Source organism: Ambystoma mexicanum, chromosome 10 (genome assembly GCF_040938575.1).
Source record: "Ambystoma mexicanum isolate Mex_15411 chromosome 10, UKY_AmexF1_1, whole genome shotgun sequence".
Taxonomy (NCBI): domain Eukaryota; kingdom Metazoa; phylum Chordata; class Amphibia; order Caudata; family Ambystomatidae; genus Ambystoma; species Ambystoma mexicanum.
In genome coordinates this window covers 1,458,234,297-1,458,255,199 of record NC_090932.1, presented here as the reverse complement: position 1 = coordinate 1,458,255,199, position 20,903 = coordinate 1,458,234,297, and the positions used below count along the sequence as shown (strand labels likewise).

Genomic DNA, 20,903 nt, shown 5'->3' with positions numbered 1-20,903 from the left:
GCTTTCCTGCCCCCGATCCTGCTGCTCCAGAGGACAGGAGCGACGTCCGGGCTGGTGCTTGCTCTGCCCCGCTCCCTGCTTCGCCGTCGCGGCCCCGCTCCCGTGCGGGCCGCTGGACCCGACGACCTGCCAGCTGTCACCTGGGAGCCCCGGAGCACTGTTCGCGAATGGCGGCCTGCCGCGGCTGCCCAGGTGAGGAGCTGGCCGGGGTGGAGGCCCCCATCAGTGCGTGCTGATCTCCAGCGCGGACCGGCGCCTCTCCCTCAGGCCTGCCTGCACGGGCCGCGCTGCCTCCTCTGCGGCCCCGCATCCTGAGCCCGGCTGGCCGCTGGGGCCGGGTCATCTGTGGGTGCACTGAGCAGCCCGCTCCCTTCAGCTGTACTGCTTCACACTGGGGGCTCCAATTACCACCTCTCCCCACATACATTCCGGACTGCCCTGGAGGGCACTGCCTCATACTGGGGGCCAGGCCTTCACTTATTGGAAATAAGATCAGGCAATGAGCTAAATACTATCTTTAGAACACCCTTGGGCATTCCTCAGTATCTCAGGCCTTCCTGCTTACCCCATCTGGCCTAATTCCGTGCCAGCAGCGTCCTGCAGCGGCTTCCGCCATCCCCTGCATCTCCCATGTTGGACTTCAGTGCTGCCTACGGCCCTCATTTGGTTCGTGCATAGGCCCAGTGCTATCTACACTGTGATTATACTAAGGGTGTCACAGTCCACCTTTACCCTCGTTTGACCCCATTGGACTGCACCGCCTGGGGAGTGGGCCCTGCCACTGTGTCTCGGTGTCCCATACTAAACAGGGCCTGACCAATCTGGTCCCCCTCAACATACTTGTGATGCAAACAAATCCAGGGGGTCAAACAAGGTGGGCGCCATGGACAGATTTGCGAAGGTGGCCCCTCGTCCCGACACAACACCCGTCCATGAAGATCCTGTCTCTGAGCCCTCCCCTGGCACGTCGGCCCCGGATCTCACCACCATGATGGAGTCGATGGCCAAGAACTTTGCCTCGTTCCACGAAAAATTGGACAATATCAATGCCAATGTCGCCGCTCTAAAGTCCCAGGTCGATCAGGCGGCAACGCAGATTACTGAGGCAGAAAACAGAATTGGGGCTAACGAAGACCAGCTTCACACCTTACAGGATGCCGTGGCCATCCTGACCCGCGAAATGAAGGCGGTGAAATCAAAGTGCGACGACCTCGAATCCCGCTTGCGTAGAAACAACCTGCGCATTATTGGGGTCCCCGAGAATTCCCTGAAGGGGCGCATGGAATTGGCTGTCGAGAACCTGCTTAAGGACCTATTGGGGAACCCTGCCCTATCCCCTTTCTTTACAGTCGAGCGAGCCCATCGGACCCTGTCCCCACGTCCCAAGCCGGGAGACTTCCCCAGACCTATCATCGCCAGGATTCTCACCATAGGGATCGGGACCTCATTCTACGCCTGTCACGCGAGATGGGAGACCTATGCCTTGACTCTAATATCATCCGGATATTCCCTGACTCCTCCGTTGGGGTGCAACAGGAGAGACGTCAATTCCTGGGAGTCAAGAAACTGCTACGAGAGCGCAATGTCCCATATGCCGCCAGACTTAAAATTACTTTTAAAGAGAAGCTGTTCTTTTTCACGGTGCCCGAGGAGGCTGTCAAATTTATAGAGTCACAGATACCACTGCCTAATCTCAACGGTAACCCTGTGGTTGATGACTGAATGCAGATCATTTCACAGCTCCGAAATTTTGTTATTATTGCTTGCTTTTTTATGTGTTGATAATAATGCAGCCCTTCGGGCTCTCCTGTAGCTGCACATCGGATACCGGTGTAGAACACTTATGCATGGTTTCACCATTTGGGCCGGGGGCGGCTCCCCGCCGTGCACACCGGCTGGCCACTATTGAATGTTCCACATGTTGATTATTGTTACACTTGCTACCGTAGGCCGGCTCCGGGGGTGGGGGAGCTGGGCGTGGGGAGCCGCCACCCTCCGGTCCGCTTAACCCACCTTTCTGTTACTTATTTGGGCCTGGCCTGCGTGTGCCAGGTGTGCTGTGTATGCATATGAATCACTTAGGATACCGCTGGTAACCCAATGTTATCCCTATTCTGTTAAGTGTCCACCACACGGCAACGGCGCACCCCACTGCGATTGCAATGTTCAGTTCTGCTAATTTGAAGTTGGGTATAGGCCCCGGTTGGGCCAATGAGATTGCGGACCCGTGTTGGACACCGCCTGTTGTCCTCTTTGTTGTGGGACACGTTGGTAATTACGGGTGGGGGGAGGGCGGTAACACTGCCCGCTTGGATGGGGTGGTGCGGGAGGGGGGTGTAGTGGGCTTGTTGTATGTTATCCAAAAAGGCAGAGGCAGATTGGCAGACCACAGTGCATCGGGGGGCCTTTACGAGGGCGACCTCCGCCCTGGATTCATTTTACGACAGCAGTGGTGGGATGTTACCTAAATCATTGACATGCCTGTAACAGTGATATCCTGGAATGTGCGAGGCCTGAGCAATTACACCAAGGCTCGTAAAATTATGGCATACGCCAACAGACATGAGTGTAAAATACTGCTCCTGCAGGAGACTCACTCAATGGGCCCTCTGATCAAGAGTATTGCACCAACATGGGGACCACACAGGTATTTCACTTCATACTCCACGCGCGCTAGAGGGGTGGTAACGATGATCCATAAGTCACTTAAGTTTGTTCTCCACAAGAGCTATATAGATCCCGGGGGGGAGATACACTGTATTACACTACGCCATAACCAACAGGGATTATTTGCTGGTAAATACCTACGGCCCTAATGTTGACTCTCCCGATTTTGTGGACCAGGTGGCATCCATACTGCTAGGATACGTCGGGGTGCAGATCATTTGGGGGGGGGACATGAACTTTATACTGGATACCGGGTTGGATCGGACCGGTACAGCCCCTAGGTCCCTGTCTGGCGCAGATTGCTGTCCCACACCATGACACTTGACATTCATGACGCATGGAGGGCCCTGCATCTGCAAGCGTGCAAGTTTACTTATTACTCTTCAGTTCATGACAGTTCCTCCAGGATCGACTTGGTGCTGCTGTCCGGCCCATTGCTGGGCAGGGTAGTGGAAACGCGGATACTCGCGCGCACACTGTCTGATCACTCACCGGTCTTGATTACCCTGGAATTGGGGATGCCCGCCCCTACTAGTCACACATGGCGATTCAAATCAGCCGCCCTGTGGGATGTTGTATTCAAGGCGGATATCCTTGCCGACATTCAGACTTATTTTCGGACATAATCTGGCCCAGTCTACTATAAAGACTGGTAGGGGGTGTCTGTACTTCCGCTCTCTATATGGTAGAGGAGAGGCACAGCGGACCGCAGCCAAGATTCTCTATATGGTAGCAATGGACAAGCAATCAAGGCCTAGCTTCTCAGGAGGTGATGCGGGCTGGTTCTTAAGTACAATGTAGTCCCCGAACCCCCACAAAGGAATGTCCACACACTGTATTACTGAAAACACAGTCTTTATATAATTAATATTCAAAGGTATGTACACAATCACAATAACGCACTTTGTACTCTGAATTCAATAATGATAAATATATACATTTCTAAAGTGGTACCCCTAATGTTATCGAATCTCATTAAAGTGCATCAACTGTACGGTTAAAATGTCACACAGATTAATAACGAGGAAACCAGCAATAGAGATAGGCAGGAACGTAAGATGGTTGAAACAATCGGCAGAATGCTGGCCCCGTTACCTAGACACAGTTCTGTGTGGAGATCCCCCCACCTGGGCAACCTGCAAAATAAAGATATATCGCACAAGCCCAGTCCATATGTTCAATAGTCTCACTTCTTCCTATTAAGGTTTTACCCCCCCAATGTACCTGGTGGAGTAGAGTTCTCCGACGATGCGCCGACCGATCCTTCTTGAGTGCCTCCCTTTCAGGCGGGAGCCACGGATCGTCGAGAGGTGTCGGGGAACTTGGCGTTCGGTGTCGGGAATCGACAGCCCTTCTTGAGTGCCCTCCCTTTAAGGCGGGAGTCACGGGTCGTCGAACGTCCGACGGTGAACAGGTTGAACTACGGCAGGGAAGTGGCAGCTTCGTTCCTATCGGTGCTCATCGACGACAGAGCGTTGGCGTCCTGCAAGGAAGAGGCATGCGGGGCACCTCGGTGACGATAGTTCTGGACCGCAAAGAGATGATGAAGAACTGTGGCCCAACAAGGGCGTCGAGTCGTCGGCGTCTCTGCGGTCTTTAGGTGGCGGGAAACCCACCTGTGGATGCTCCTCGGCGCGTCGACGGTCAGGCCTTCTCCAGCGGAAGAAAAGCAGATGATGATGTAGACGAGAGCGTTCGATGATCAATTAAAGTTCTTAGGCAAACGGGAGCACGGTGGCTCAGGTCGGCGACGGCGGTCGTCGACAGTGGCGGACAACAGTCTGGGTACTTCTCCTTGGAGTTCCACAGCAATCCCCGAATTGGGTGGGCAGCCTGTCGAAGCTCTGTCTACCAGGGAGCGTTGGCAAAGATCAGCTGTGCACGATGGTCCCTCAAAGCTCGGGAAGAGGGCGCCTTACCAGGTCCTCTCTGGGTCAGTCCTTGGAAACACAGCAGCCTTCAGATTGCGAGGGAGAGCTACAGCACTCCTTATCGTCCAGCGGAGGTTTCAAGGTCAAGCGTCAGTTACTCCAGTTACTCGTCGTAGTGGACTTCAGCTTCTGAACACGATTCCTAGCAGTGAGAGGTCCCCAGATATACTGTTGATCTCCCATTCATTCCGCTGGGTCACACTCAAGCATCCAATCACGACTACGGGCATTCATGCAGGCAGGCAGCCAATCAGGCACACGAGATATTCAGGCCATTCACTTCTCTCCAGACACTCACAACAAGTTATGTATATTGGGACAAGTACCGAGCCATTCAACACTCCAAGCTGCATTCATACCGGTTTCGGGCAGGGTTGTCTCAGTCATTGTGTCAACCAGCAGATACTACACACCCACAACACAGAATGCATATTTGTCATACACTCTATTCACCCAGGTCCCACCCACAGGAGGTACCCACAACATACATCACCGGGAAGGCTCCAGCTAGTCTGGCCGGGCCTTCACAACAACACCATATATGGCATTTCCACCCAACAGTCAGTCAGGGTGAAGGGACAGAGTCAGGGCTTCCCAGGACTTTGGGGAAACAAGGTTATGGGTAATAGAAAGCAAGAGGTCACCGGGGCCATCTTGTTTTCCATCAGGAATCAACTGATCCCAATGGCAGCGCCGGGGTATCCCAAAATGGAGGATACGCCGCGCACCTGTCACATTCAGCATGCAGCTGCCACCAGCCCATACCCTGCTCTGTGGGCCACCCACAGGTGCCCAAAACATACACTAGGGGCACAGGGTTGTACCCTCACCCATGGGTGCCATAAGGGATTCCCACGGATCCGTTCACCAAACCAAAAGAAAGAGAGCTGCACCGCCAGGAGTCCCACATGAACTCCTGTGTGGAAAACACGACAGAACACACGATAAAAAGCAGTAAAGGACAAGGATACGGAGGCCCTGTCCCTCCGATGCATTTCCAGCATCACAGTCGCCCCCCCCCAGACTCAGGTGGAGGGTGCCTAATCTCCCACGGGAGAGGCACCCTCATCCAGACGGTCAACATACCTTCTGGAAAGGCCATCTGCATTATCATGACTCTTCCCTGGTCTTTGCTGTATGGTGAAGTCTAGCCCTTGCAGGCTAATGGACCACCTGAGCAGTTTCGGGTTCTCACCCTTCATCTGCATAAGCCACTTCAGGGGCTTATGATCTGTTTGGACCTTGAAGGTTGACCACGTAAGGTAGGGCCTAAAAAGCCTAAGGCTCTAAACTATACTAAAACATTCCTTTTCAACAGTAGCCCACCTCAGTTCTCTACCCTTGAGTTGTCTACTGATGAATATGATCGGATGTTCTCTCCCTTTGTCATCTAACTGGGACAAGACAGCTCCAATTCCGGTGTCGCCGGCATCCGTCTGGACGATAAAGGGTCGGCTGTAGTCAGGCGCACACAACACGGGTGCCCGACACAGACTTTCTTTCAAGCCATCAAAGGCCCTCTGACAGTCTTCAGTCCAATTAACCTTCCTAGGCTGCTTGGGTGAAGTCAGAGCTGTCAGTGGTGCAGCTATGGTTCCATAGTCCGCCATGAAATTGCGATAATACCCGGTGAGGCCCAAAAAGGCTCTCACCTGGGTTTGAGTAGTGGGAGTCTCCCAGTCCTGTACATCCTGTACCTTACTGGGGAGAGGTTGGATTTGACCCCCTCCTACCTCATGACCAAGATACGTGACTTTCCCCTGAGCTATCTGGCACTTGGTGGCCTTGATAGTGAGGTTAGCCATCTTTAAGGCCTGCAACACTCTACCCAGATGTGTCAAGTGCTCTTCCCAAGTGGAACTGTAGACGGCAATGTCATCTAAATAAGCCACACAAAAGGCTTCCAGCCCACTGAGAGCATGATTGACCAATCTCTGGAAGGTGGCAGGGGCATTCTTCAACCCAAAAGGCATGACCCTAAACTGGTAGAGTCCCTCTGGTGTTGAGAACGCCGTCTTTTCCTTGGCATGGTCCGTCAGAGCTATTTGCCAATAGCCTGAGGTGAGGTCAAAGGTGCTCACAAATTTGGCAGCACCTATGGTGTCCACGAGCTCATCAGCCCTGGGCAATGGGTGCGCGTCAGTTTTGGTGACGGCATTGACTCCTCGGTAGTCCACACAGAACCTCCTATCCTTGGTACCTGCTTGGGAACTTGCCTTGGGGACAAGGACTATGGGACTGGACCAGGGACTGGTTGAGGGTTCAATAACACCCAGATCCAACATCTTGGCGACCTCAGCCTGGATTTGGTTCTTAACCGTATCTGACATTCGGTAGCTCCTGCTCTTGACAGGCATGCTGTCACCAGTGTCAATCTCGTGCTTACACCACGGTGTAAGGCCTGGCGTCAGCGAAAACAGAGAGGCATACTGCTGGAGCAAAGTCCTGCAGGCCCACTGCTGCTCGGTTGTCAAATCTGGAGAGAGCTGCACTCCCTCCACTGAGCCATCCTGAGGGTTGCTATGCAGCAAATCAGGAAGGGGCTCACTCTCATCCTCTTCTTGCTCTGAAGCTAGCAAGAGACATGAGACTTCTGCTCGCCTGTGGAAAGGCTTGAGCCTATTGACATGGAATACCTGAGGGGCTACCCCTGGGACTCCCATGTCAACCAGATAGTTGACCTCGCCCATCTTGGAGATTATCTGGAAGGTACCAGTCCATTTATCTGCCAATGCCCGAGGCTTGGTAGGCTCCATCACGAGGACCTCCTGTCCCGCAGTCCAATCCACTTGCGATGCTTTAAGGTCATGCCAGTATTTGTTCAATTCCTGGCTGGCCTTGAGATTCGCCGTTGCTTGACCCATCATCTGTGTCATCCTCCGTCTGAGGCCTAACACATAGTCCCCCACTTGCTTGGCGGGACCGGGATGTGTGGCTTCCAAAACTTCTCGGATCAAGGCAAGGGGCCCCCTCACGGGATGTCCAAAGAGTAACTCAAAGGGGCTGAAACCAACGCCTTCTTGAGGTACCTCTCTGTAAGCAAACAGCAGGCATGTCAGGAGGAGATCCCATTTCCTCCGTAGGGGCTCTTCCAAAGCACCTAGCATGCCCATGAGAGTTTTATTAAATCTCTCAACCAGACCATTGGTCTGGGGGTGGTAAGAAGTGGAGAACTTGTAGGTTACCCCGCACTCTTTCCACATGGTTTTCATGTAACTAGACATGAAGTTGGATCCTCGGTCAGAGACAACCTCCTTGGGGAATCCAACACGGGTGAAAATGCCCAGGAGAGCCCGGGCAACCACCTTGACCGTAACAGTCCGAAGGGGTATAGCCTCAGGGTACCTGGTGGCATGATATACCAAAACCAGGATGAACCGATGTCCACCTGACGTGAGAGGGTCAAGGGGACCAACAATGTTGATGCTCACCCTCTCAAACGGTGTGCCAACCACTGGCAATGGCTGCAGTGGGGCGATGGCACTGCCTCCAGTCTTGCCAGACAACTGACAAGTTGGGCAGGTCCTGCAGTGGGACTCCACTTCTACTCCCATCCGAGGCCAGTAGAAATTGGCAGAGAGCCTCTGCTTAGTCTTCTTGGTACCAAGATGAACATCCAAGGGCACCTCATGCGCCAACTGCAGTAGGAAGGGCCTGTAAACCTGGGGTACCACCAACCTCTTGAGGGCACCAGGTTCAGGCTTAGTGGGCTCACTAACAAGGAGCTCACCCTCCCAATAAATCCGGAAAGTCCTAGGCACTTCTCCTTGTGCCTGGGACAGGGCCTGTTTCCTCAGACCCTCGAGAGAGGGACACTCTCTCTGTCCTTTACAGAAGTCTTCCAGGGAGGGTCCCCCTTCAGCTAACAAGCATTGAAGATCGGGATGGTCCTCTGGGTTGAGAACCTCACCCACAGGAGAGTCTTCTGGCTCTTCTCCCACAGGAGTTGAGACGAGGTTTACCACTGGACCCAGCCCGTTCGGAGCATGGATCGCAATGGGTGCTGTAGGAACAGCAGGAAGAGAAGGAGCTCCCTTCACAGAAGTGGCCTTCTTGCTCTTCCTTCATCGTGCCTTAGGCCGCGCCTTTGGCTCGGGTACCTGACTCACAGCCAGACCCGGTGTCACCTGTGATCTAGTGACCGCAACAGCAGTCATGGGAAGACCATCCGCGATCAATCCCAACTCGACTAGATCGTTACCTAACAGAATGTTAGCAGGGACATTGTCCTGAACCAGGACAGGAAGCTTTGCTGTCTTGTCTCCAATTACGAGTGTGACTCGGGCTACAGGCGATAATTTGGGAGGCCCACCAGCTAACCTGGTGGTTCTCAGAGGAGTATCTACATAGTCCTCTGGCTTGAGCAGGTTCCTGTCCACCACTGTCATGCTTGCCCCAGTGTCTCTCAAACCAGTAGAAGGCTGGCCATTCAGGAGGACACTTCTCAAAAATCTACGGGTGTTCTGTGGGATAGTCGCCAGTACTTCTGCGTACTGGTCCCAGGCCCCAAGGGACACTAAGGAAATCTCTACGGGAGCACCAAAAGTGATTCCTGTAGAGGAGGGGAGGACAGTGGCCTCCACCTCAGACATGGGGTAAGGGTAGGTCAGGCTGACAGCCTGTACTCCGAGTGCCTAACCTTTACACTTGGAGTCACCCCTTTTGTGATCCAGAGCCCCACATCCCAACAAGTGCCGGGAGTGCGGGGTACGGTACTGGAACCACCAGGAGCCTGCTTTGCAGCAGGTGGACCACTACTCTTATTCCTACCCACAGATGATTTATCCCCACTAGATGTTTGGGTTTTAGGAGAGGAAAAATTGTGTTTTTTCCACTAAGTTTACTTCACGCCTTGATGCTTGGGGATTTTGCGTGATGTTACACATGTAATAAATAAATAAATAAATACATTTAACATGACCCCAGATAAATGCCAATTCGTGATCAGAATGAGTGAGCATGGCATGTCGCTGGTAAGAGGGTGTCGTGTGCTTCTTGAGTGCGTTGGCAAATGCCCTGAATTGCCATCTCGCGTTAAGCAGGTGCTTAAACCCATCAGTGTGGAGTGTGAAATAATAAGTCGACAGAGGTATTTCAAATGGCCAATTTTGCTCTTTGGGTGACATTGTCAAAGTGGGAGAATGGTGCCCAGCATGTGCCACTTTCTCTGCGGAGTGAATTGTGCCCACCCCGAGGAAGAAGTGTGAAAAACCCACAAGGGCACTGTGCCCTGCTCTTTCTCTGTGTGTCTTCCCCACAGGACGACCTATGCCGACTCAGACATGGGTAAGTCTCAGGTGGCAAGCCTGTATCCTAGTTGATGTGGCAAAGGATTCCAGACTTCTGAGGCTGATAACATTAGTAGCATTGAGTTACATGCCACCTGACAGGTATGTGTGATAAAGTTGCAAAGCAGAGCTGTTAGTGGGCTAAAGAAGGAGGCAATGTCTGCCCACCCTCAAAGGGTATGTACAACCAAAAGAAATAGGCCCCTCCCCCCATCATGACTGTAGGGGCCAGGCTTCAAACCAGGGCAAGAATGCCCTCCAATCATCCATGCCCACGAGTAGGGTACCCCTCGTGCTCCAGGAACCCTGTTGAGCAACCTCTGTGCTTTCCAGGTGATACTAACATTATTTAAAGCCAGAAGTCTAAAAGGTAATCGCTTAATTGCAGCTGGAAATTTGCTCCTGGCGTGATCAAAATATCTTAACCAAGTGTGACATCATCCCCTTTATTTATAAGCAATATGTGTGTTCCCGCGTTTCTTCATCCACTGAATTACTGTTAGAAACAAAGGCAAGAGTTGTGTCTTAGGAAGGCAGTTGCCAGCCTCTGGCATAATATGCCATGTTCTTCCAATATTGGCTAGCTGTTGCCCTCTTATGGCCCGGTAGAAACAACATTGACAGTGACTGCCAAATGCCTTTCCCCTGCAGACAGAAAATATCAAATAAGAGGCCAATTCAAGACACATAACAAATATAAGTTAAGACAGACTGCAGCTGCCATTGCTGTGTTAGGGAGAATATGTTGAGTGTTCAAGCAAGGAGGTATGTATTAAGCAAGCAAGCAGTGAGACAAGGGAGCGGCAAAGAAAAGCCAGAGGGGCTTTTTGAATAATGTAACAGGGCAGATGACCCATGCTCTGCTGTCCTAGTAACATATGGCAGAATCAAATAGATCAGGCTTTGCAGTAAATATTAAACGAGAAAGGAACAGAGTCCAGCTCTGCATTCAGAATAACAAAGACCAAGAAAGACTAGGCTCTGAAGCCTGCATGAGATGGAAAAAGAGGGACCAGACTCATTGTGAGAGGCTGGCCCAGCCCTCGCAGGGGCGCTAGAGGGGCAGCCCACTTAGCGGGCTGCCCCTCTGGCCACCCCCCTGGGTCCACATACACCCCACCTACTAGGCATCCCCCGGGTCAGACACGTCCGGCCGTGGACCTGGGGAGTGCTTATAAGAGGGTGGGCTTGCAATCGCTCATCCTCCTTGTTTGCTGTAACGAAGGACAGTCAAAGCAGCAACATCACACACCTGGTCCCTCTACTCCCATAACAGGGCTTACTCAGAAGTACAAACAAAATTTCCTCTGTCTTTGAAACCCCCATCTTTCCATTCCAAGAGACACACACTTCTCCTTGCCCCACACAAAAAAAGTAGCAACTTGCAGTTGGTAGAAAAGGCTTCAACTCCTTTATTTGGCAGGAGTCCACAGGTGATCTGCCTCTTAATGAGCTGGCGTCCTAGCTGTGGCCCACTGGAAGTAATTGTTATTTCCTCTCTTTTACCATAAGCTCATAGTCAGATGAAAAATCCAGAAATGCAACATACAAAGACATGTTCTTTGCTGCTGTATCCTTTAATTGTCTTCTGTTTTCTTTTCTTCTTTTCTCTTGTTTTATACAGAGATAGTTGTAATTTAATGCGTACTGCTATTTTAATTCTAATTTTGTGAAAAGTCGAGTTCTTTCATTAAAACACAATAAATAAATAAATAAATAAAGCAAAGTCCCCAAGATGTCCCCTGTCCCCCACAGATTTTATGTGTCTCTTACGCCCCTGCCCACATGAACTCCTGTGCGGAAAACACGACAGAACACATGATAAAAAGCAGTAAAGGACAAGGATACGGAGGCCCTGTCCCTCCGATGCATTTCCAGCATCACATATACCACCCTAGGGATCCGCTGGGACGCCTTCAAAGCTTTTATCAGGGGGGCGTCCATTTCTAGGGAGTCTGGTGTCCCCAAATCTATAAGAACCACCCTGTCCCGCACCGAAACTAAATTACGGGACCTGGTAAGAGCCCATCCGGCCTCGGTCGACCCAAGTGTCCTCTCTCAGATTAGAGAGGAGCTCAAACTCTTCAATGAACATGCTACCAGAGAAGTCCAGAGAGGTCCAGTACTTCAGTCGTCCACAAGCAGCACGTAAATATGGCGAGGGTGACAGACCCGGCAAAACACTGGCCGCTTTGGCAAGGGGGAATGGGGCCAATTCCAAATAACCTGTGTCAAAGATAGCCAGGGGAGAGGGCGCTAGAGAGCCGTCCAAGATGGCGGCTTTCCTGTGAGCTCCGTATAGCTCCCCAAAGATCCTGAAAATAGCGTGCTTCCGTGGTGACTTGCCAAGCGGCTGTGAAAACCCAGCGAGAGCTAAGGCGTTTCTGTGCACAACTCTGGAACGAGCTCGGCTGTCGCGTGAGTTTTTGCTCACGAACGACGGCCCGAGAAAGGTCTCACCCCCCCTTCTGCCATCTTGGTGGCGGTGTGACCACGGCGAGGCCGAGGCAGGGCGGTCGTAAGGGAGGCGGCTGTGCCCGGCTGCAACAACAAAAGGCACCGACCGTACCACAGAGGCGTTAGATGGAGCAGAGAAGTCACAAGGCAGCGGTGTGCGGCGGTGGCCCCCCCAAGCACCAGCCGCGCTGCATCGAGACTCCCGGGAGACGGGGGAAGGGGCCAATCGCTGGGAGGCCACGGAGCTCGGAGAAGGCCCAGAGGACAGCCGCGAATGAGCCAGAACAACGGAGGCCGATGACCAAACGCCAGCGGAAAGCCAGGTACGAGCGCGATGAGCGCCCCCTTAATCGTCAGCACCCATGTTAAGTAGGATTGGTCTTCCGGATCTTCCGCACGTCAACATAGCCTGCGACCGCAACGGCACGGTGAGGCCTACTAAGATCCATAGTCTAGAGGGTACGGGGCAGGCACCGGGAACCCCGAGAATGAGAAGGTCTGTACGGATATGTGCGTCACTCCACAGCGGGTTGCCAGTCAATTAAACAGTGCCCCGGATTGCAGCAGAAACACTTCACCACAAGCCGCTGACGGTGAAACCGCCCTGGAGCCCACGCGAGGTCACTGCTTCAGTTCTAGGCCATAAACGGCGTCGATCGCTGAGCCTGTCCCCGCATATTGCCCGAGTGCTCATCTAGAGGTTGGTGTTTCTGAGGGACGTTGGCGCTTCATCCACAACCGCGACACCAAAGCCCTCACCGGCGCCTCTCGGAGACAATAGAGGGGACAGAGGAGGAACCAAAATTTGTAGTGTGCGCACCAAAGCAAGCCGTAAGAGATCCCCGGCAAGCTCGCCACGAACTCACCCAGCAGATTCTTGACTGACCCTTTCAAGCTCACTCCGTGTCGCCTTCTCGGCACTTCATCACCCTCTTCCACTGTGATCATGGGGAAAACTGATAGATCGCAACGAAAACTGAACTTTGAGAGCTGCTCCTCAGTCAAAGCGTCCTCTTCCAACAGCAGACCGCAACCACCCAACTCAAGTCCGCCCAACGAAGATGAGGTGACAAGACTTCGACATCAGAGAAATTCTGTTAGATCTCAAGGCGGGGATAGGGAGCCTGGGGAGCAAACTAGACTTGCTTTCCTCCAAAGTTGACCTGCTCCAACATCGGTTGGATAAACATGCTGACAGACTCGACACTGTTGAACAGAGGGTTTCCGACCTTGATGATGGGATGTCGGCCTTATCCTCCAGAGCATCCCAACTGGAGGCCCAAATGAAGGCCGTAAACACCAAAAACGAGGACTTGGAAGGCTGCTCATACCGTAATAACATAAGGATAGTCGGAATCAGAGAACACCAACCCGCCCTGAAAATGGAGGAATACGTGGAGAAAATTTGCACGGACCCGTTTGGTTCAGAAATCCTGTCTAAATGTTTTGTTGTCGAAAGAGCCCATAGGGTTCCTAATGCAAAACCCATTCCCGGAGCAAACCCCCGACCTATAATTGTGAAGCTACTCAATTATAAGGACCGAGACGCCAATCTCAGAGCAGCCAGAATCAAAGGAGAGCTCCAATACGATGGTGATAAGATTCAGTTTTTCCCTGATTTCTCCCAAGCCGTCCAGGCGCAAAGACGTACTTTCACAGCCGTGAAACGAAGACTTCAAGAAAACCAGATCCAATATTCCATGCTTTTCCCGGCGAAACTTCAACTTCAGCACAAAGGCAAAACGCAGTTCTTCAACACTCCAGACGAGATCAGCGAATACCTAGACCGAGCCGGCTGCCGGCCCGCCCCAAACAACCACATCCCCCAGAGGGGTAACAGACCGAGGAGAGATCCACCGTAAACATGAGCTCCATAGTTGGTGCACCAGGTATGACGCCTCAACAACACTCATACAGCGGCTCTTTCACCACGGGCCGTAATTTGCAACGAGAGTTGGGAGCCAGCCGCCTCTTGGAGGGCCACTGGCGCCCCTAGCACTGCTATGTTGTCTGTTCTGTTTGTAAGGGATTGTTCTCTGTGGGCCAGTTGGGGGTTGCCCACTCAAGGGTGGGATTCCAGTTCAGCCGGGCCGCTACCTACCTCTCACCCTTATTCTACAACAACTATCAGGTTCCTCTCTAGTCCAATACAAGCCGGGCCCTCCGGCCACCTTCAGATCGCAAGAATCCAGTCAACACCTCTAGTCCTGATAAACCGGAGCTTAACTGACCACCCAGATGGCGGGACCAACACTTAAAATCGCCACCTGGAAAATCTGTGGAAGTAACCATCCTGCGAAGACTAGGAGAATCCTCCATTATCTCAGACGCCACAAAATTAATATAGCTATATTACAAGAAACGCATCTCCTGCCTTCATCGGAACAACTCTGGGCTAAATCATGGGGCTGTCACAGGTATTTCTCATCATATTCTTCATACGCCAGAGGTGTTGCAATCTTGATAGAGAGGAAATCGAACTTTAGTCTCATCAACTCAGTGAAGGACTCAGAAGGAAGAGCTCTATTGGTGAGAGGGTTGATCTCAGGGAAAGAGGTAGTAATAGTAAATTCATACGCACCAAATACTGATGGGCCCAATAACTTCGACTGGGTCATGACTCAGCTGGGGAAGTTCAACGCAACAACCATTATCTGGGGAGCGGACCGTAACACGCCAATTGACCCCATACTCGACAAATCCCATAATACAACGGGACACCCCTCTAAAGCCAGTGCCCAAGTCCGTGAGATTTGCCACACGTTTGAGTTAGCCGACACTTGGAGGCGCCACAATCGAGACGCCAGAGAGTACACCTTTCATTCTGCTGTTCACAACACTAGTTCCCGGATCGATTATATTCTAGCATCTATCCACTGCCCTTTTGATTGGGGAGAAAGTCAAATCCTGCTGCGTTCCTTCTCTGACCATTCAATGGTCACACTAGAAGCCACTCTTCCAGGCACCACCAATCCTGGACTCCGGTGGAGATTCAAACCCGGAGCACTCACCGACACCGTCTTTGCGGATGAACTTAGCAAGGAAATAACATCCTTTATCGAAATAAATCAAAACTTGATCGCCTCGGCCAGCACCATGTGGGAAAGACTAAAATGCTTTGTACGAGGAGTTTGCCTGGCCAAAGAAAATGGCATATTAAAACTGATCCAGAAGGACTTGGCCAGTAGCGAACGACACTTGAAAGAACTAGAGATGAGAGCCTCCACTACTCAAGACCCACATGTTCAGGCAGAAATAAAGAACTGCTGAAGTTTAAAGAAACTGCTGAACGAGAAATAAAGTTCACGAGCCGCAAGCATCAGGTCCGCCAATATGGGGAAGGCCAGAAACCAGGCGCCTTGTTAGCCCGTCTCCTATCTATAGACAAAACCCCGACTCAAGTTGAATGTATCAAAGACGACCAGGGTAGACTGGTATATTCTGAAGAAAACATTGTCAAGGTATTTCGAGACTTCTATCAAGATCTTTATAGCTCTAAAGGGGCCTCGATCCAGAAACCATACAAACGTTCCTCGATGACACAGAGCTGTACTGGGTTGAATCGGAGCTACGTGAACCCCTAAATGCTCTGATAACAGTTGAGGAGGTTCTGGAGGCAATAAAATCCCTCCCAAATGCCAAGGCGCCTGGGCCGACGGGCTCATCTAAGAGTTTTACAAGACCCATGCATCCATCCTAGCCCCTCTTCTGCTCCGAGTTTTTGAAGAATCTTCGCAGCTCGGCTTCCTCTCCCCCACATCATGTGAAGCCAACGTAATGGTGCTACACAAAGCCGGCATACCCCCGGACGATTGTGCTTCCTACAGGCCAATCTCCTTGATTAATCTGGACAATAAAATTCTAGCTAAAATCCTTGCTGCAAGGTTACTGCCTCTTATGCCCGCACTTGTAATCGGAGACCAAGCTGGGTTTATCCCGGGGCGAAGCACAACCTATGGGATCAGGAGACTGTTTGGCGTTATAGAGACCCTAAATCCATCACAACGGGCTATAGCAGTCCTTCTCGACGCCGAGAAGGCATTTGACTCGGTTGAATGGCCATTCATGTTTGCAACGCTTACACAAATGGGCCTATGAAAATTCTTCATCAAATTAGTGTCCCTGCTTTATAGTGCCCCCCGCTCATATATTACTCTTGGAAACTCCAAGTCCGCAGGCATAACACTAGAACGTGGAACAAGACAGGGCTGGCCGCTCTCCGCCCTTATCTTTGCCCTCATTATGGAACCCCTGGCATCCAGTGTCATAAGTGATGAATGTCACAATAATCATTACAATTTAAACAACTGGCAGGTTACCCCAAGGACTCACCGTTACCTCTCTTCCTGTCCTGTGACTGACACCTTCCAGCAGGGGAAGACTCTCCTTATTCCAAGCGGGGAGATGAAAGTGAAAGTCTCCCAAGTACCTCTTCCCCCTCCCAGATAAACCAGGTAGGAGAAGAAGTCCCAGGGAAACCCTCTGGGGAAGAAAACCCTGTGCCGAAGGTAGCGGTAAGATGTCTTCAATTGCAGGCGGAGATTCAGGTGAAGTCCGGAGGACGTTCGTCTTGAAAGAGAAAGAGACTGGTAAGTATAAGCAGGTAAGTGGAAAAATGGATATGTCAGATGTATAGGAATGTTGATTACCCTTAAACAGGAACGATGTGTGGGAAAAGGTGCCAGTCAGAAACTTCAGAAAACTTCTACGATAGTAAGAAAGGTTTTGATGAGAACTAGTAAGATACTAGATTGAATAGTGGAAAGCCACGGGGAAGTCTTTACCTGAGAGGCATGAAGGGCGGAGCTAGGAGTTGTTTTGATAGAGCAGGGTTTTGCACGGGCGGTCGCAATACCGGTATGACATAAGCCTGTAACTATGTGAAGGAAGAGAGAATAGTAAGTCGGGAAAGGTAGAGAAACGGGAATTCAATATGCCGGAGAATTCCGAATAAAGCTTACCGCGCTCCGGAACGAGACTGGTGGGCAAACTTGGGTGAGAAAGAGATGGAGTCCGTGGAATCGGGAGACAGCGAGACAGTGAGGAATGCACTGAAATTAAGACAGAGCAGGAAAGTTTAGAATGCTGAAAGGTAGTGTTTAGCAAGCCGTATCAGGATACCTAGATGCGAACTTACGTAGCGTTGTTGAAGCAGAGTAGCAACGCAATTGTGTGCTGATCACAGGAACAGATATACCTACACTCGGGTAGGGAGACAGCACTTCCTGGAAACCGAGTCGTGCAGAGGCTAGACCCGCAACTCCAGTTACGGCGGCCATCTTACTAGTAAAAATGGCTGACACCCGTTTTCCTAAGGTCCACCGATGCCACAAGGACCACCGCCTTCGAAGGGGCGTGACAGTATGCCCCCTCAAATGCCCCAGGCCACCCGGTTTATACGGATGGGATCGAAAAAATCGGCGGACCAGAGCCGGAGCATGAACAGCCGATGCAGGTTCCCAAGAGCGATCAGCCGGAGAATACCCCTTCCAGTAAATCAAGAACTGCAGACGTCCCCGAAAAAGACGAGAATCACAAATACCAGCCACTTCATATTCGGGACCCATCGGGGTGATGACAGGAGGGGGTGCACCCATCCGTACTCGGGAAAAACGATCCACCACGTCCTTCTTCAATTGCGACACATGGAAAACAGGATGAATCCTGGACCAAGACGGAGGGAGCTTGAGCTTGTAAGCAGACGACCCCATTCATTGCAAAACGGGAAAGGGACCGAAGTATCTCGGGGACAATTTGGACGGCACCAGATGACGAGGTAAAAATCGGGAAGCCAACCAAACTAAATCTCCTGGCACCATTCTCGGAGCTGGAGTACGATGTCTATCAGCAGAGCGTTTGACACGGGCCTGGGTTTCCAGAAGAGAGGTCCTGGCTGTTCGATGACCCATCTGAATAGCATTGATGAGATTGTCCACATCGGGAAACCTAGATGCGGAGATTGGACCGCTGGGAAAACACTGAGGGTGATATCCGTAGGAGCAAAAGAAAGGGCTGAACCCCAAGGCTGAGTGTCGAGAGTTATTATATGCGAATTCTGCCAAAGGCAACAAAAAATACCAGTTGTCTTGTGAGGAAGAGATGTAACAACGCAAATAACCCTCAAGGGTCTGATTTAGACGTTCCGTCTGACCATTCGTCTGTGGATGGAATCCCGAACTCAATGCCCGGGAGATATGCAAACTCTTGCATACTTGCTGCCAATAACGAGATGTATATTGTGAACCTCGATCAGAAACGATGGTCTCAGGAAGTCCGTAAAGAGAGAATATCCGTGAAAGAAAAATCTTTGCCATCTGGGATGCGGTAGGAATCCGCAGAAGTGGAACAAAATGTGCCAATTTTGTGAAGTAATCGATAGTGACCATGATTACTGTGCAACCGTCCGAGAGTGGCAGATCGACAATAAAATCTGTTGAAATCATTTGCCAAGGACGGTTAGGAACTGGCATTACTGAGAGGAGGCCCGAAGGGGCAGATCGCGGGCATTTAGATTGCAAGCAGATGGCACAAGCGGAAACATAATCTATTACGTCTCGAGTCATTTCCGGCCACCAGAAATTACGCTGGATCAATTCTTTAGTATTAGCCACACCTCTGTGACCAGCTAGGTAGGAGTCGTGACAGAGATTCAGAACCGTTCTTCGTAGTTCACTCGAAGGGAGGAAGAGCTTTTTGTTATTATAAGCACATCCTTAGACCAAGGTAAGTTTGCCAGAAACTTTGGATTCAACTGGATGAATAGCAAAGTAGAGTTAGCCACGTTTTGCAGAAATGTGGTAACTACCTGCACGAATGTGGCTCTGGGAAACAGAGGCTCTGTTCGGAAAGGCGTAGAGGAGTTATAATTCTTTCTAGACAAAGCATCTGCCTTGAGATTGGCTCTCCCGGGAATAAAGGTGAATACAATCTCATACGGTGAAAAGAAGTGTGCCCAACGTGCCTGTCGGCTATTTCGGGTCTGAGCATATTGTAGAACGCGTAAATTACTGTGATCAGTTCGGACCTCAACTGGGTGTCTTGCCCCCAACAGCAGGTGTCTCCACTCTTCAAATGCCCTTTTTATAGCTAGTAGTTCTTTTTCAAGCTCTGAATAATTTATTTCAGAGGGAGACAGCGTCTTAGAAAGATAGGCTATAGGACATTCTATTCCTTGATCATTTTCTTGAAGCAGAACGGCCCCAAGGGCCCAATGAGACGCGTCAGATTCAACAATGAATCTCTTGGTTTGATCTGGAGTAATCAAAATGGGTCCTGTGAGGAAATGTTCCTTCAGCCTCTCGAATGCTAGTTGTGCCTCCTCTGACCAAAAGAATCGTACATTCTTTTTAAGAAGAGCCGTCAGGGGGAGAATTTCTTGCGAATAATGTGGGATGAAACGTCTATAAAAATTTGTAAATCCCAGAAATCTCTGCAGATCTTTGATGCACGTCGGTATAGGCCAATCAGTAATAGCTGAAACTTTCCTAGGGTCCATGGCTACTCCATTTGCAGAAATTATGTATCCTAGGTAGGCAACCTTGTTCCTGTGAAATTCACATTTCTCTAGTTTGCAATAGAGATGATTGTTAAACAGTCTCCGTAGGACTTCCTTCACGTACTGACGGTGTTCCGATGGGGATGTAGAAAAAACCAGAATATCATCTAAGTAGACAATAACTGTGTGAAGAAGAATGTCTGAAAATATGTGGTCCATAAAACGTTGGAAGACAGCGGGGGCGTTGGACAGGCCGAAAGGCATTACTTTATATTCATAATGTCCCAAAGGAGTACGGAAAGCCGTCTTCCACTCATCGCCAGCTCGTATACAGAGGAGATGGTAAGCCCCGCGGAGATCTAGCTTTGTGAAAAGGGTAGCTCCTTTAACGGCTTCGAGTATATCTGGTATGAGAGGCATAGGATAGCGATCAGGGATTGTGATCTTATTCAAGCCCCGGGAATCTATACACGGTCTGAGTTCCGTAGATTCTTTCTTGGGGATGAAGAATAAGGAAGCTCCAGCTGGCGAGGTGGATTCTTGAATAAGTCCATTGCGAAGATTCTTTTGAAGATATTACTTAAGAATTTCACGTTCTCGTCCTGATAGGACATACATGCGACCGAAAGGAATCGGTGTATCTGGAACTAGTTCCAGGGCACAGTCATCTCTCCGATGTGGGGGTAGTTCGGCATATTCTGAATCGGAAAATACTGTCTGAAACTGCCTGTATTCGAGGGGTAATTCCTGAATATGGTTCAACATAGAGATGGAACCCGTATTTTCCAACATGGAAATAGTAGGACGAAACCCAACAGCTCCGTCCAAGAGACAGTGCGTCAAACAATGTTCAGAGCCCAGAAAAACAGTGCCCGCCTTCCAATTGATATAAGGATTATGGGTACGAAGCCAAGGTAACCCTAAAATTACTGGATAGTGTGCTGTACGGATTACATCAAAGACAACAGATTCTTGATGGGAGGAAATATTCATCCGCAAAGGTATTGTTTGTTCCTTTATGGGTCCTGAAGTTAACAGGCTACCATCCACCGACTCAACTGGTAT

At 50.8% G+C, this 20,903-nt stretch overlaps 1 long non-coding RNA gene across 1 annotated transcript in view; it reads right to left on the bottom strand.

Moving 5' to 3' along the window:
- The window catches only part of LOC138492404 (uncharacterized), a 338,216-nt gene that overhangs the window by 10,102 nt on the left and 307,211 nt on the right, over positions 1–20,903 (bottom strand). The gene's annotated exons all lie outside the window — the stretch shown is intronic.